The sequence below is a fragment of the Sturnus vulgaris genome, chromosome 1 (assembly GCF_052056855.1).
Source record: "Sturnus vulgaris isolate bStuVul1 chromosome 1, bStuVul1.hap1, whole genome shotgun sequence".
In the NCBI taxonomy this organism is placed as follows: domain Eukaryota; kingdom Metazoa; phylum Chordata; class Aves; order Passeriformes; family Sturnidae; genus Sturnus; species Sturnus vulgaris.
In genome coordinates, this window is record NC_142243.1 from 135,671,200 (window position 1) to 135,689,843 (window position 18,644).

Consider the following 18,644-nt stretch of genomic DNA (forward strand, 5'->3'; position numbering starts at 1 on the left):
TGTTTCATATTCAGTCTGAAATGTACTTCTCTGGCCTTGTTACATTGCAATGTGTGTGTGGTTTCCTTGCTAAAACTAGCATGAGACAAAAATGAATCATGCACTGTACCAGTGCCAGAACAGAGAATAAAACAGGCGCAATCACTGTTATTGAGGAACGAAAGTCCCCTACAAAAATGCTGGTTGCACATCTGTTTCCATTGCAGGATTAACTTTTTCAGTGACTTTATCTGAGAAACAAGGCATATAAAACGTCAAAAGAGTTCTAGTGGTCTACAAGTAAGACATTTTAATCAGATCACTTTAACATAGGTAAGTTGATAAAACAGGAGCTTTAATGATTTTACAGTTATTTAGAAGCTTCAAAGCTTATGATTGAACACAGTAGATAAATTCTATTCTGAAAAAAATGTAGTTTCTTTAACACTTCTGGTATATTATGTTTTCAGTAAGGGGAGCTTATTCTGTTTTCTAAACAATTACTCAACATTGCACAAAAAAAAAAAAGCTGTAACAAAAAAGCTACTCAGAAATTAATTCTAAAGTTCTTTTAGCTGTTCTTCATTCACTTCTTTCATGCTCATATCTTTCAGGATTATGAACAAAGGTATTTGTAACAATCCACTTTCTGTCCTTATTTCTGACCTTTTTGCAATCTGACTGGTCACCACTCATCCTCAAATAATTCCAGGGACAGAAAATCACCAAATACTGTATGAAAGAACATAAATGATTCCTCACTCTCTTCAAATTGTGTGCAACTACAGAAGTAGTCTACAGCCGGTATTATTAAAGAACCCTCCTCTGAAGAGCAAATCTATTGTTACCTTGCAGTTATCACAGTGAGGTAACTGTGAGAGCTGTGTGATGGAACTTAAGGAAGCTGAAAGGCCAAGGCACATTTGAAAGGATTCCAACATCAGTACAGGTAGAGATTATAAATGCAAATAAAGTAGAAGAACAATCTGCCAGGTCAACTCACAAGGCACAACACTATGTCTGAAAAGGGATTGTTATAGCTCACAAGACTTACATTATTTACTTACACTAGCAAGCCTTAACCTAAAATTAAATGTATGCTGAGTGCAGCCTTTTTAAATACCCGCTGGTCAGGTTGACTGTTCCTTTCTGGGAAGACAACAGCTACATTAAAAAACATACCATTTTGTTTTAACTTTCAGTTTTGATATAACTGAGGTAGTTTATATCTACTCACACTTCCCCCTAAGAAGTTTCAGCACCTTCGGCTGTATTTGCAGCTTTTCAATGAAAGAAAGCACTACTAAAACTTAACACGTTTCCCTGTCTTGTCCATCTCCTTTCTCTCCAAATGTCCAGTCACATAGTAACCTCAGAAGCGAGACTGTTCTGCTGAGACAGAAGGGGAGAGAAGAAAAATGAGAAAGAGAAAAGAAATATGAAATGTGTGGAGTGAAAGCTAACCTACTATAGAAGGTACAATCCTGTACAATTGACACATAGATGCAGTACTGCTTGTTCATTAATCTGACCTCAGATAAATTTCTGAGAGAAGGGAAAGAGGGGGAGGATATGTCCTCTGTTCTCAGGACAGTAAGAAAAACCCCCACGAGTGTCTAGAAACTGCCCTCTCCTTATTAGATACTCACTGGTATAGAATAATTGTGTAAGTGACATCTACTCCTTCCTTAAGTTTGGCCTGATAACAAAGAAGGAAATGAATATAAAAGTTTGGATCATGTCTATGTTTCAGCATTTCCGATAACTCTGGTTTCTACTTTGACTTTCTACCTTACTAGAAACACTTTTTCTAATCCTTTCATGTTTGTCTACAGTATCAAGATTCACCAAAAAACCTGAGTCTTTTTCTAGCAACAAGGACAATAAAACCATTGTGTTAAACAACTTTTTCATGTAGAACTATTTCCTATAGTATACTTAATTCTAGTACATAAAAGTTCTACATAGCCATGCCATACCTGGCAAAAACAAGTGAAAGCCACTGTCATCACACCACTGCTAATGTGATTATAGAAGACAAAAATCTGACCCTCCTTCTGCCCCCTACAAAGTCCCTTCCCCAATAAATAAATAATTTGCCTGTGACATGCAATATTATCAAATACTCTTCAGGTAACAAGAGGCACACAAAGCTACACTAAGAACTATGAGGACATTAAATATTGCACATTTGACTGCTCAAAAAATTAAGGATTCCAGAAAGCAAGCTGTCCATAAAAACTAAATTCAGCATCCCCCCATCCAGCCAACTGACAGCATAGCTGGTACACTGGAAGGCAATGCAAATTTTGGTCCAGCTTCAGCACCTATGATGGCTGGCTGTGATAACTGATCCTTGTCACCATTTCCAGGGACAGCAGGACATCTCTTCAAACTCTTTGGACAACAAAGGTCCAAAGACCAGGACAGGCAGATCCAGATTAAGTGGGGCCAGCTGCTTCTCACCCAAGCAGTGGTGAGTATAGCATCAGGTAGGTGAGCTGCAGTAAGAGAAGCTGGAAGACCTCTGCTGGATACCACTTAGTGCTCTAGCAATAATTTCCAGGTCTTGGGGAGATCTTGAAGGCTATGTCCAGCTTCTGAACTTCCTGTAGAACCACACAGACATACTGATTTTTCTGGAGTGGCCTCATTCCAACAACAGCTTTTTCTCATTTCCATACTAAATGAGGATCCATATCTACGTGTTGTATATTTTTTGCTTTGTAACAACATTATACAATACTGAATTCACAAATACCCCACAAATCCTTATGGTATTTTTACCAGACTAAAGGCTTCAAAATCATTAGCAAATCAATCTTCAAAGCAGTTCCTGTGAAATCTTCATTGAAATTCTGCAATGGAAGATTATTTTCCAAATTTGCAAAATGGGAAACAGACACCAAAGCTAATGCTGTCACCTGAAATGAGATTATGATATTGTGGGCTGCCAAAGTCCTAAGGCATGAATATAGGGCTGTATAGGTTCAAAATTTAGGCTGAGCACTGATAGCACTGACCTGCTGATGAACACTTGAAAGTCTGAAGATGGACATATAGGAAAATACCTAACTATTCTATAAGGGCCTTGCCCTACACTACAAACACTGTACAAATGAGATGCCACAGACTCCTTGTTCTAGCATTCCCTATCTTAAGTTTATATCCCAGTACACTCCAAATAATGTGGCTGTTGTCCAATGATTTAAATACCAAAAGCGTTTTTTCTGTTGTCAGAGCATGAGAATGTTCTCTTTCACAAATTTTCTGCAATTTAATAATTTACAGACACCAAGTGCCAAGACTTAGCTAGAGTTAACTAGAATTAGTTTCTCTTTGAAACTTCTATCCCCGTGACAGATTTGATTAACACTGGCCAATGGGTTTCTAAAGAGGACAACAAACCTAGAAGAATGCCTTCTCTCAAGGACAGTACAGTCTGCTACAAGCATGTTTTGAACTAGGGGTTGTGGAATACATTACAAAGAAGGAATCTTGTGAAATAAACTCATACTCCTGCAACAGCAGACACAGGTGGTAGCTGAGAAGGCCATGTATGGCAAAGCTTTGTTTAAACCTTTCCATCCCTCCTCTCCAGATGTTGGTCAATAATTAAGCAAGGGTTAAGGACCTGTGAACAGTCTCTTCTTTATTTTTACAATTTTCTTTTGCAGCTGCTCTAGTTTGAATGCAAAAATATGAAATAGGGAAAGCTGTCATAAAAAGGGAAATTTGGTTTAAAACCAGCTGTTTCAGTCTACATAACCCTCAGTTCCTTCATGCAACATTTTCTTCCTGTTCTTCCTCACTTATCCCTTTTCCTTCTACCTCTTCTGTTGCCTCTACCCAGCACGTTTTTCTATACCTACTTTGAACTGAAGGCAGACATACCAACACAGATTCAAGAGCAGAAGGAAGCATTCCCTCTTCTCACCTGGGTCTCTTATCATTGACTTGATGGCCAGCAGCCGTGATACAAAATTTAAAGGCCCTCACCACTTGCTACAATGGCTGAAAAAGCGTGGCTGTATGTGAAATGTTCAGAATTTTGGTGTCACAGCAATCAGTCTTTAAAGAAAATGCTCAAAACAACTTTCAAAAGATTTTCCATTCCTTGCAAGTTTCCACAGAGATAGAATAAAGATGGAGCAAAGCTTCTCTAAGAAAATGAAAAAATCCCCGACCTCTGATCCAAAACACCGACATTATAATGTTCTCAGAGCAGTTGCACTGCACTATATTTTTAAACATTAAGAAACCTTTCCTCTACGTTCTCATGAACAATATTTGGTGGTTTTTGGTTTTTTGGGTTTTTTTTGTTTCAGACCAACTACCTTGTGATTGAAATATAGCCAAAAACCTGAATGCCTGGTTTCACAATGTGAAGTATTAATCTTATTTATATAAAATACTGTCAGTTCTAAGTATTGCATACACAGTTGTATACACAATACTTGTAGCTCCTAACAAACTCCTAAAATGAGGAATTCTTTAATTATTACTTGATGTAGCAGCCCCAGTCAAAATGAATACCTACTAAGACCACTTTTATTATATCTTACACTTAAAGCACATGTGTAAGTGCATTTTTTCATATCTAGTATAAATACTAAAAACAAAGCATGAAGAGAAAGGATGCATCACTCATTTTACAGACAGGTATTTGAAGCAGCCAGATAATGTGACTTGCCAAACTCTCACAGAGACAATGCAAAGAAGAGCTGACAATGGACAGAGGAGGACACGTTCTCACAGCCAGACTGGGATGGCAGCAATGATCAGCCTCCTCTGGCTGAGCTGCGAAGCATTAAGCCACAATTACTCCACAATTTGTTCTCATTTGCTTGTACTCTAAGATAAGTATCACACCAGTCCACTCATCACTATGGGCTGTCCTCAAAAAACATTTAAAAATCCCACCACCACTTGAAACAGAAATAAAGAATGTTTTTTACTCCTTCATATATAACTCCACAGTCCATCCCAGATATCCACAGACTATGGCAGCACAAACAACTGTTTCTCCCTTTTATCTCTTGCTCATTTTACAGTGCAATATCCTCCTCCACAGAACTGATATCACTGGAGGAAGACCCCTTACATTTTCTTTTTTTGGCAAAATATACAGCCTGTAATGGCAGCCTAGAGGTATTTAATGCCACTCAACAGTACATCTTTCTCATCCTTGAAGGAAAGACACATATCTAGAAGGAAAGACAAACACTTGATAAAAACAATTTCAAAGAATTTAACGTACTGACTCTGTAAATTATAACAGAGAAGTGTTGATATCTTTAGAATGGAAGGTCATGATAAAATGATTTGAAAAGCTTGAAGGCCTTGGTTTGTTTCTCCCAACAGAAGCAATCCTCCCTAACCAAGAAATAAATACGTAAAAGGCAAAGCCAGCTATATTATCACGCCAACTAATTCAGAAATGTAAGTTCTAAAAGGATTTCAATAATATACTACTGTGATCTCCAATTTTATTTTAAAAAAATATTTAAGCAATAACTTAATTTGATTATGTTTTGTAAAAGAAACTGCAAACTTCCAACTGTCTACTAATTCATAAATTTGCAAATTACAGCATAAACTACAAGATCATGCCAAAAAAGCCCTTGTTGGAAGTGCTCAGGCACTTGATTAAAAGTGAGGGGATGTAGCTTTTGTGTAAGATATATTCTTTCAATACACCCTTAAAGGCCAATCTATATTTTACTCAAATATAGATCATATAAGAATGTATTAAAATGTTAAATTTTTATACATTTCAAGAGATCAGCAGCCATGAGAGAACACATGCTGTTATTTAAATCAATCAATGTTCCCGACTACTACTGCAACTAATTTTCTATTGGTCCCAGGCCCTAAACACGAACTTTTAACTTGTCAGAGTGGTTTCAGATTCAAAAAGTACATTTATCTCCCAGCCAGTATGTTCTAGCACCTTCCATACTGCCATTCATATAAATACCAAATCTCTCTCTCAGCACTGTGAATACCCAAGAAAATCTATGGCAATGAGCCCAACAGCCTAATGAAATACAGCTCAAAAAACTGCTCCTTCAAAAATCAGTATTTAATTTGCTGCTAATCCGACTGAATATATTCTTGTTCTCACACTGTAATATGAGGAGAGAAGTTCTAACTTATCCTCATCTTTCTCATATCAAAACTGAATTTCCACCTAGAAAGATGTGAAGCCTTGGAACAGCAGTGTTAGGCAGGGAAACAAATGCATGACCAGAGACTGACAGAAGGAAAGTACTGCATAAACCTCTGCATCATTTACAGCCACACACAGCCACCTGTAATACAGTGAATTACATATTTTCTAGATTTACAAACAGTTGGAGAATACTTGTTTCTCCATTTGTCAGTGGTTAGCAGAAAAACAGGAAATGAATCAGGCTGAAATAATAAATCTTGAGCAGAAACACCATGAAATTTCTTGATCTTACATAAGATTTGTTATTTTTTAAAGTGATAGGAATGTCAACAGACAAATTGATCTAAAAATCATAGTTTTAACAGATAGTAGAGCAACTATGGATTGTTCAGAAAAGGAAAACAGATTTGGATCTTCTTTTTCTTTATGTCATATCACAGGTGTCTTTCTGATGCATCATGAGCCATATACAAGTTCACTGACTGATGGAACACCAGCCAAGATAAGAAAGATGGGAGGGCTGCCAAACAAGCATCAGTGCCAAATTACAGTGAACCCTTCGTTTTCTTTCCAGCTTTGCCACACAAGAGGCTTTATTTCCAACAACTCTGAGCCTCCTTTTTACAGATATGTTGTTGATAATGCATTTATATTTCACTAGGACTTCCTTCAATGAACTGTGAGAAGTAACATAAAATGACACCAACAAGCTCTGAAATCACTTTCCCACACAAGTGCAAAATTCTGTCATCTTTGAGCACCATTTCTTCTGGTCTGTCCCATCTGTTATTTAAGGAGGAGCGAAAAATAACCATGTTTAAAAAAATAAAAGAGAAGCTAGCTGTTCAGGAGAAAGCCTTTCCACAAAAACATTAAAATGGCAGTCAATAGCCAGATTATTTTGATTCATGATGTCACATGATATTTTAAGACAGCTGTATAATTACATATACAAAAGAACAACAGAATAAGGCTATAACCCCAACTAGAGACCACACTAATCACTTCAATTTCAACTTGGCACCAAAATATTCTCCCTAGCCACCCCAATCAAAACTAATCTATGGGGGAAGGAAATTAACAAAATTGAATCCTGAGCAGGCACAGTTTTTGTCTTAATAGTAAATTTTATGGAGAATTGACAGCACATTCTTTTCTCATTTGTGAAACATTATTAAAGGTGGGATAGAATTGTCCTGGAGCACGCTGGATGTCTTTCAGCTGACACTGATTTAATCTCAGGCTGCCGAATTTTCACCAGCCACCCAGAGGGTCAGAAATGAACTTGTCTTTCCAAACCAACATACAATTTATGTCCTTACTCAGTCTGGGCTGAGGAAGGAACTTGGATTCAGATTGGTTTCATTTTAAAAGTGGAGGGGAAATTTGAACTCCTGTCAATCACTACATCAGCTACCGAAAAAAAAAGGAATACAGCAGGAGCATTCTGATCCTCTGCATATCACTAAACTTGGTTTTTCCTCTACACAACAGGATGAAATAACTCCCTCCTATTTCCATATTCCTTTCTCATTACATATAACATATATAATAGTCCACACATTTTATCAAATTAATCGAATTTTTTAAAAACCTAATATTGTAACACCAATCCAGTTATTCAAAGGAATTATTTTTAATCCAAATCTTGTTTTTCCTCACTATTTTAAACACCTCAAAAATATAATATTTAGCTGTAGAATAGTCTGCAATCACAAGTGGCAAGAATGAGATTTTTTAAACTGATGCCTTGGATTTCAGATGTTCTAGTAACTCAATGTCTGCCTTTTAAAACGAGTATTAGCATACAATTTTTGCTGAGAAACAAGCTAGTTAAAAGTGTTAAACCACACAGATAACCTTGAAGTTAAAATTTTATGGCCATAAAAATGTGATTAGTATTGCAGTTTTCCAACAAATGTATTGGTTTTTATTTTTAATCTTTCCCAAAATACCAAATACATGATGGAAAGCAATATACTATATCACAATGTAAGTGTACTAACTTATTCTAACCAATAAACAAGCTTGTGAAAAAGAAGAATGAAGTAACTTTATTTTAATGAATCAAAGTACAATCTCACCTAGCTGTGACAGAGATTTCTTATGCCCAATAAATTTCACAACTTTGATACAAATATTTAGTATTATGCCCTGAATAAAGGTAAGAGGAAGTCAGCCTAATTACTGAGCCAGGGAGAGGAGAAGGTTTATAAAACATAGTCCTTGTATTTGTATGTAGTTCACACCTGATCTGGCTTGTCAACAAAAATAAAATATTTCACTAATCATGGACTTGATAAATGTTTCTCCAAAGCTACCAAAAAGCTGCTGTGAAATAGAGCTGAACTAGTAAAAATCCTGGAAATTACATTATTTCCAAGAGATTGCTGAAAGCACTTCACTACAGAGCATAATATAAAAGGAGCAAACTTTAATAAAAAGTTTTGGTAACAGACCAAAGCAAACAAAAAGCATCATGTCTTTTAAAATGTGAACTATACACTTATACAGACACAGCAAGAATATTAAACACATGGCATCCCAAGAGAATGAGAAGAAGCAGTCCTCACAGGTCAGATCTGCAGAAGAAATTAACTGGCAGTGAAATCTAAACATGACAGAATTTCAGGAGCATTCAATACTGTAGCTGTAGTAAGAAAAATGAACAAAAGGGCTTCCAACAATTTTGTATATTTGTGTGCATGTATGAGCTTATTTGAAAATCAAGTATTTGCAGACATCCTAATTAAGCAACCTTTGCCAGTAAAACTATTCTATTTTAATTATATTCCTTAAGTAATCTCCTAGTTAAGTAAAGCATGAGATAGATGCTACCTAGTCTGTTTTTGGGATACTCTAGGTAAGGAGTCACTAAAGAAGAAATGACACTTCCCTGCAGTACCACTACAAAAAAAATTTATCTGTATTGCCTCTTTGAACCAGGGAGCTCATCTCCATGGAAAAGTTTTCTTTTTACACCACTATAATAAAGATATGCAAAATTAGAGTAAGTCCAGGAAACCTTTTCCAACACAAATTCACAGAATCAGTTACGTTGGAAAAGACACCCGAAATAATTGATTTCCAAGTGTTAACCTAACACCACTAAACCATGTCCCTAATATAATCTGAGGTATTCAACAGTAATAGTTCTTTTGCTATGAATGATTCAAGATGAAAATCCCTTCAGATTTACACATACGAATAAAAAAATCTAAGATGAGAAGGTATGTTTGGTTTTTATTTATTTAAGAAAGGAAAGTTGTTTCACTTTTGAAATAAATACTTTGAAGTCAGGAGCTTCACTGTTTACTTGAAACCATTTATTTCCTCCTACAGTTCCAAAGAAAACCGTTACACAAATACATTGGAGGAAGCAGGTGTATAATTTCATTGAAAAGCTATTTAAACTTCTGAAAAACAAACTTTATGTCAGCCCGGGAGATCTTTCAAGCATTTCCTTACGTTACCTGCTAGAACATATAATTTAGTATTTATTATTAAAACAAAACAATCACATGGTACTATTTCAAAGTACTAGCAAGCCATGCATGCTCTGTGGCCCTAAGCACAAAATAAAATTATCACAGTGACAAGAAAACACCACTGTCACTTCAAGCTGTAAATACATTAAGAAAATCCTCAGCATTACCAGAGTAATGCAGTAAAATACCTAGGGACATGACAGTTAAAACAAATAACACAAACCCTCCCTTTAAGCTAGACTGCATCATTCCATGAGATACTACATCACTTGTTTTCAATGTGCCCTCAGTTTTAGTTCAAACATACTTCTTGTTTTATAAATCAGTTATCACTGAAATTACAGTAATATCTGGACTTGTTTAAGTCTAATTAAGCTACATATAGCTTTAAGAAATGTATTTCAGCAGGAAAAAATACATTTACAAAATTATATTAATGTGCAATTAGGCAACTTGAAAGTTTTTTGTATTTTAATATAATTGCTTCCAACAATGCACAAAGCAACTCAGTGTAGACAGAGACATGGCAGATCTACATGAATGTAGGTAGATAGATAGACATGGATGCATTTTAAAATATTAAAATATTTAAATACTAAAGAGTACAACTTATCTAATGTACAAAGCAAGAGGTTGTGATATAGAGGAACGGTGTGCTCAGTAAGCTTCACGACACAGTTTCAGAATCCTGCAGAAGCAGCCCCCACTGAACTGCCTTCAGAGGGTTAAATTAGTACAAGCAGTGGCCCATGCTCTCTCTTGTTGCAGGTTAACCCACCCTGAAGCACAAATTCAGAACAGGACCACCTTTCACTCTTCAAAGTGAGATCAGGCATTTGGCTTAAACTGCCTGTAACAGAGGTTTAAGCTAAATCTTCAGGTCTGAATAGGAGCAGGGACACTCATTGCATTATATGAATGGCTGTAGGTTAGCAAATTCCAAGAGAAAGGCATTAATAAATAGAAGGTGGTAACAAGTATAACATTTTAAAATCACTGTGGCTATTTGCTAAATTATCCATGTCCTTCTGCTAGCAGCCAAGTTTCCAAAGTAGCTTGTACACTATTCTGTGGGACTAACTCCCCAAAGGCAATCATTTACCAGAACTCACTCTAGAGATGCCAGATACCAGCAGCACACAGAAGAGTACAGCAGTCCTACAAAAAGCAGCAGCAGGTTTTTAAAGCAAAGATGGATATAGCACCTCATGGTTAAACAGCAGATGTTATGGGGGAGGAGAATGTAAGCACACAGTCAGATTAAGTCCAATTGGAAAAATATAACCATGCTATTGAAAACAGAAGATAAAGTAGTAACTTAAATACACTATGATTCACCTCATTTTTACAGTTTAGCAAGTCATTTACTTCAAAAGACAGTATTTTCTTGTTTAAAGAAAGGCTAGCTATTATTATGACTGCCTGACACTTCCCACTCTAATATCCTATTTTCCAATCTGCTTAGAATCTTCTCAAGCAAACTGGGCTGAAAGTTACACACCAGAGTCTTCTTCAGAACTCTTATTTCAACCAAAGTTAAGACAATAACAAAAAACCACCACAGCTCAAAAAACCGCAACAATCTAATGGAGAAAATTATCTTAGAAGAGAAAATAAATAAAAAACTCGCAGTATTTTCTCTGGAAATGTTTAGCACTAGCATACTTTGAAGCTGGAATTTGGATTCTGGCCTGTGTAACTTGGATGTACATTTTATCACCCTTCCACTAATGTGAATATACCTATGCTCTCAAGTTTTTGGGAATGTGAGAAAAAGATACCCAGTCTTCAGCAAAGAGCATATATTTTATCTGCTAGTATCTCTACTAAATTTGATTCAGCCTGGAACTGAATAGAATCTTCCTTCCACTTCCAGGTGAGCAATATGCCTCGATCAAAGTACCAGAAAATAAAGGTAGGAACCTGACTTATCCATTCCAACATCCAACTAACAAATGGCAGCAGTGCAGAAAAAACTTCAACCAAATGTGGAGGAGGTGGGATTTCAACCTTAGCTGTGCTGCAATTCTAACAATAGTCAAAGTGGTGGCTGCCAGAAAGGCGACTGAAACCTGCACTGAAACTGGATGGTTAAACAGCAACGCCATCAGAGCATGCTAGTGGGGATTGCAGAGTGAGGAAACCAAGAGCTGCTGTTTGTGGGAGTAATCTGTGAACTTTAGCACAAGTAATAACAGATTATATATGAGAGACAGAATGGACTGGCTGATCACAAACACCAGAGGAAAGCAAGCCAACAAAGGCAAGGAAGATTCTACAGAGTAGTTGAACAGGAAACTGACAGGGAAACTATCTCCAAGTCACAGGAGAGAAAAAGTAAAGACATCAGAGTAGGTATTGAAAAGGATATGATTTTAGATCAGCTAAGGTATCATCCTAACAAAAATCTTAACTGGCTAAATATGAACAAGATTTGCATAAAGCACTGTTAATGATGCAGAAAGTAAAAATTACATTGCCAGTGACAAAAAAAAAAAAGCAGCAAAAGCATCTTGTACTGTCAAAGCAAGTTTTCCTCTACAATCCAAAGACAGACATGAAACACTCTACACAAGCACATGGATCATACTCTCAGGTCAATCCCTATAAAGCATGACACAGTATTATCAGATACTACTAGCTCAAACAGCAGCAGTCTGCTTGGTGAGTAGCTTCCAAACCTCCTGATATGACTACAATTATTATTTTTAATGGACAGAAAACAACACACGAACGACATTAAAAATAATTCTCTTCACTTGATGAAGTTGCATTTGGAAATGATTGCTGAAGTACATTATGACAGTTTCACTGCATGGCTGTTATCCCTTTCCCCCAGTAGTATCTTTGCCTGGTACACACCAGGTCACTGGGCAGGATTTCATTCTTATTCAATGTGCCCTCCACATAAAAAAAATAAATAAATACTGCATAATTCTACATTGAAAGCAGAAATTTATTTCTTCATAAGTCATTACAGAGCACCAATATGTTAGATTAATATTGCTGAAACAGTCAAAACCATACTCATTCCACTGAAGTAGCATGGTTATTATCCCTGTTAACAGATACAATATTAGAACGTGATTAATGATTAATTTATTTACCACCTCAGGTGCCTTACCTGAGATAACCTAAATGAAACTAAATTCTTGGGCATGTTACACAGTAAATATGTTTGAAGATACCTGCAGTATCAATAATGTTCACACATCCCCACCCCCACCAAACTCAGCCAAGATTCACACACATATTTCAGACAAGATTAAAAATTTTCTTTTGCTCTATTTGCATTATATCTCTTATTCAATGGAAATAACTGCCCTAGAGACTAGGGTTTTTTCTGCCCAAAGTAGATGGACACCCCAGTAGAGAGAGCAACTGTATTCTGAATAATGCTTCTGCAGGGGGAAAAAAAAACTCAAAAAACCACAGATGTATAATTAAGAACAGGAACTTAATAAAGGTCGGCACAAATGATAATCCAGCTGTAGTTGCTTCTTCAACTTTAATTCTGGCCTTTACTAACATTTGAGAATTTTACTTGAAACCTTAAAATTACAATTAATTGCATGCAGTGGGCAGAATCAGTTTCACTTTTCATTTACATGTGCATTCCTTCACATTTTAAAGTTTGGGCAAACCAGTCACGTAATTGCTGCAGAAGCCATACCTTGCTCTTTCTGATATTTCTGGTGCACTCAGTATCATGGTTTCTGAGAAACAGTTAAACTACCTGCATCCTAAAGCTATTTCCCCTGTTTTTACAATAGACAAGAGTTCTTGCATTCTATACAAAATTAAAACTTGAGCCATTCTTCACCAACAAAATGCACTGTTTTGCAGAATGCTCACTCTGCAAAAGGTAAAGTTACTGCAAGTAGGTACTGACTTCAATAATACATAATCAAAGCCATACTCCCAACTGTTCTTGTGACCTGACACTCGTGATAATGAAGTTAAATCTAATAAACCCCTCTTTTTTGAGGGAAAATCAGATCACCAAAACAAGACTTCATCACCTAATTCTCCAAAATCACCCATATCCAGGTACTAACCTACAGTAACACCATACAAAGCACTCTGTCTCAGGGACGAACTTTAAAGGGGAAGAGTTCTAACTTCAAAAGGACTCTATTTAACAGAGAGCTTCACTACCCACACTGTGTTCTTGCAGATAAAAGCACCAATCTACCCAAGGTTTCCCATGAAGTGTTGCATTTCTGTTCACTGTATTGCCCACTGGAATCCTTTCAGGATTCTAATTTATTCTCTCACTGAATAATTTTTAGCACAATAAAACTATTCACCTGCATACTTAGAGGTGCATTTTCACCATTTAATGAGAAATACTACCCATATCAAATATTCATTACGAATTTTTTGTTATTTTTATTTTTATCCACCAGAGAGAAACAAAATCAAACTTACAGATAGTTTAAGAGAATTCATCCTACAAATGCAGCATATTGTGGCTTTTCATCAATTGTGCATATGCAATTTTCCATAAAGTGGCTTTAAAAAGCATACAGTGCAGATCCCCACAGCTTGTGGAAGATAATTTAGGTTGCAACTGTGACTTAAAAATTATTTGTTACCCTTGAAACAGAAAGGTAATATTTTATGACCTCAGAGATAAGAAAAAGGATATGACTGTATAGCCCTAATAAAAAACCAGCAATATTTCACACCCGAGAAACAAAACAGAAAAAAGGAACAATGAAAACAAAACCATGTCACTGTCTTCGTATTTTATCCAATCAACAGTTCTTGGTCGAGATCCAGCCAAGATATTATGCTGATTAGGAGACAGTGTAGGAGGTAGGAAGAAACCATTTTCACTGCTTACTGTTTTAAAGAAAAAGCTGTAGCATTGCTGGGCAGGACTAAACAGGATGCTTCTATTTCTTAATCCATTCCCCAGTAAAAACACCTCCTGCAAAGCTTAAACTTATCTTTTGCTGTTGAATTAATCTGGCACATCATATACCTTATCTACTAACTAAATTAAACACTGAAAACAGGGAAGTTTGTTCTTCCTTTCCCAGACATGCAGGCAGCATGTAATCCTAATAATCTAAATTCTTGCAAAGCAGGATATTTCTCTTTGTTTATCCTTGTTCTCTTTTCATGAGTTAGTTAATCCATTACCTAATTTATCTTGGAATCATCTTTAATTGTTAATAATGGAAAGACTCAGGACTCCTGTGCTGAGTTTACAGGCTCTCTTCTATTCTTGCCCTGGCTGAATTACTGCCTGGTATCAGGTCACAGGAGGCGAAGTCTACTTTTCTGCAGCTTTGCACAACCACCACAGACAAAGTCCAAACAAAGCATAATGACACATAAAGGGAAGAAAATGCAATAGCAAACAGGAACAAGAATGTGAAGAAAGAGTGGATTAAAAAACTCCCAAACTAGTCACATATGAACTTTAGGAAGAAAATACTTCTGGTCATTAGGTACTAAAACCTCTCAATCAAAATGCAGATGGGTTAAAACTATGGCAGTGAAATGAAGAGCAGTGTGCACAACAGCTTTTCAGGTTTCTCCTCTGTGTTGTCCAACAGATAAAACTTAAACTGGCTGTAAAATCTTAGACTTCAGTAAAGCAACAGCCTGGCTTCACAGACTATAAGCACTATCATTCCCTTTGCTTAAAAAAGAGCTAGAAGTTTGATACCTCCATCTCTGACCCTGAGTAAAAGGGCTCCTGGTCTCCCAAGATGTTTTTAGCAGTATCATATAAAGGAAAGCTTAACTTCTTCTTTTGAAAAAGCAAAGTCAAACAAAAAATAAGTATCAGACACAGCTTCACAGGTAAAATGGAAGTGAAAAGCTAGCTGCTTGTCTCAGTAAACTGAAGCAAGGTCTTCAACTCAGGAAAAAAAAAGGTAATGTAAAAGGCTCTATTCTGTTTCTATTTGACTTAATAGTATAGTAGAACACCAAATCAGAGCACCTCCATCAGGACACACAGTGAAGAACACTTTGATTAAAGTTATTTTTCCAGTACACAATCTAAAAATAAACTAACCTTGAACACATTCTACCTTCCGGACACATTTCTTTGCATTGATCAATGTATTCGATTGCTTATTATGGACATGTGAAAGGCAGACTCAGAGTAAGATACTTCCCAATGCCTGACCAGAAGAAAATGCTTCTTATCAGGCTTCATCTTTGCCAGTAGGATGATGTTACTACAATCATTATTTATTCCCATCTAAATGTTCTTCCACTATCAGAAGTCTGAGGGACACCTGGAAATTCCCTACATAATGCACTTTGATATGAAGGAGAAAAGCCAAACATTATGTTGCAACAATCACTGTCTGTCAGCATCATCACTTATTATATACAGTTCCTGTACAGATGTTAATTAATACTCACTAAAACGTTTACTGGGAAAGTCCTATTAAATCTTGATACAAGGAAGAGCTGCAACACTGAATATGGGCTTGGCATACGGCCCCAATTTTCAGCCTAAAGCACTCCTCAGCTATCTAATTTATGAAGTCTTCTATTTCCTAAAAGAAAGTATAAATGTTTCGTTCTGAGATTGAGTTCTAAATGATGATACTGCAGAAGATCTGTCAAAACATCCCTCCCTTTGTCCAGTTTCACAGAAATATACAGTAAGTTCTGAGCACCATGTACTTTTACCAAAGGAAAACAATAAATTACACATTTAGGCATGACAACACCTATAGTCTTTACCTCCAGAATGCAACTGTTACAGTGCTAAGAAAGACTCTTATTTGTCTAAAGCAGTTAACAAGGTTACTTTGTTCAAATACTTAAAAATAAAAACAAGGCACGACAGCACTAGTGCTGTGGTGCCATCACTTCCAGAACACCAGCCAGGCAACACTGCCAAAGTCTCATGCCTCCACTAAAATCTTCAATCCTACCTGAACCTCCACTGTTCAGAAGATCCCCCGGGTGCAGGACCACTTTGAACTCCCTAAAAAGCATTTCTTGAAAATACATGCAAGGTAAATTTGTCTCACCAGAAGTCGTACACAACACACTAAATACTACAGCTGGAATGGTCAGACATATGATGTATTTTAGGATAAAAATAGAAGTTGATTACTTGATGTGGCTCACAGAGTTTGGTTTTATGTGAAAAATCTGATCATTAACCAAGAAACTTAAAAGTGGTGATTTTATTTATTAAGGATCTGCAGCATCAGTGAAACATAATGAGAACAAAACAACATGATTCTTACTGCATACAATTTCCCCAGAGTTAGTCCTTTTGCTGAAGCAGTTCTTCATCCACTAAATGGAACAACAGAAGGGGACAGCCAGAGGCTCCAATTTAGAGTAAGCTCTAATCTGCCTTATGGGAGCAACTAAAGGACCTATGGAAAAATGTTTGTTTAACAGTAATTTGTCTCAACTATAAATGGAAGCAGAACAGAACTGACATAGTCCCACAATGACAGTTTGTGCTGAACAATAACAGGATACTTGCATTAACAGACTTGTGCTCCATTTAGGAAGCAAAAACAAGTGACTATACCAAACTCAGTTGGTACAAACATTTATTTCTGCAAGATGCCCTTTAAATGTCTTGCTGAAGACATCATTAGGGGATATGCTGGCCTCTAAAGAGAGGAAGTTTTAATGCCTGAGGAAACACCTGTATATATGAAACTTTAAGCTCATTTCATTAAATCATTTTGCTAAGTTGCTTTAGGTTAAAATAACTATTCTATCAGCTTTCCAGACTGGTGCAGTATAGGTGCAAAGTCAATCTTTGGAAACCCGCCCTTCAAAAAAAAAAAAAAAAAAAGAAAGGCAATAACTATTCTCCTGTAAATGGTAATTACAGTGCTTGGCTACACATCCAATAGGAGGCTACCAGTTGTGCAGCAGATGCTGATTTCAATCCACAGTTTAAGAGTAGAAAAGCCTACAGTAATCTTTCCATTACAAAAAAAATGAAAGTACTTCTACTTTTTCTTGTTCCATGGATAAGCTCCAAGGTATGGTTAATTCTTCTAAGAAGTATGCTACAACATCAATGAAGGTAAAGCAAAAGAGACACTCAAAGCCCTTCTCACTTGCCTGAATAATGGAAGACCTAAGGTGGTACCACAAATGATCTCACAGCTCACCTGTGGGGCTTTTCTTCCTTGTACAAATTCTACTTTGAAGAACCCAAAGACCATTTTAAAGCTAGCATAAGATGTGCTCACAATAGGAAGAATTGTAGAGCCCTGTAATATTCTAGTCCCACACAACATTTATGGCTCTTTCTAGATACCCATTGATTTGGTCTGGATCCTTGAGTCAGTACTTGCACTAAAAGGAAGAAAAACAGAAAAAACAAGCAACCCATGCCAGAGAAGGACCAGCAAACAAAACCAAGGTAAAACACAGTTATGAAGTGCTTGAGAACTGCCAGAAATGTACATGAAAAAAATCAAGATTACTGAATGAAAGACTAAGCCACCTTGTGACTCAAATGAGTGAAATCTCTTCCACAAAGTCTCTTTCCATCAACTAAAAAATAAACTTGCAAACAGGTGAACATTAGTTTACCGAACTTTGGAAGAAATCTGTCAATCCATAAATATCAGCAAAAGACTAAATACCTATTAATTATTACAATGCACCAATAAATAAAATAAATTTTAAGAAGTGTCAGAAGAAATCTGCTGAAGTAATCCCTCAAGTGAATACTTAAGGGAGAAGAGTGTTATTCTACTTTGAATTCTACTTATAAGTTTCTTTCTGGGTTAAAGTAGAGCACAACAGTATCTGAAGCATAATCTATATATAACACACAAAGATATACATTTTTACTTAAATATTATCTCATTGATAATTTAAAATACAAACTACTTGAAATTAACTAAAATTAGAATAAAACTTCCACTTCAGAGACTCAGAAATAAAAGAAAATCTCCTCTTGTGAAAAATAGGAGCATTAAAAAAACCCCAAACAACTATTTTAAGAGGTACTGATACAGCCTCTTCCATATTCT

The 18,644-nt window shown here is 36.3% G+C and overlaps 1 protein-coding gene across 3 annotated transcripts in view; it reads right to left on the reverse strand.

Moving 5' to 3' along the window:
* RNF19A (ring finger protein 19A, RBR E3 ubiquitin protein ligase) overlaps positions 1 to 18,644 on the reverse strand; it is a 56,504-nt gene that overhangs the window by 33,437 nt on the left and 4,423 nt on the right. The gene's annotated exons all lie outside the window — the stretch shown is intronic.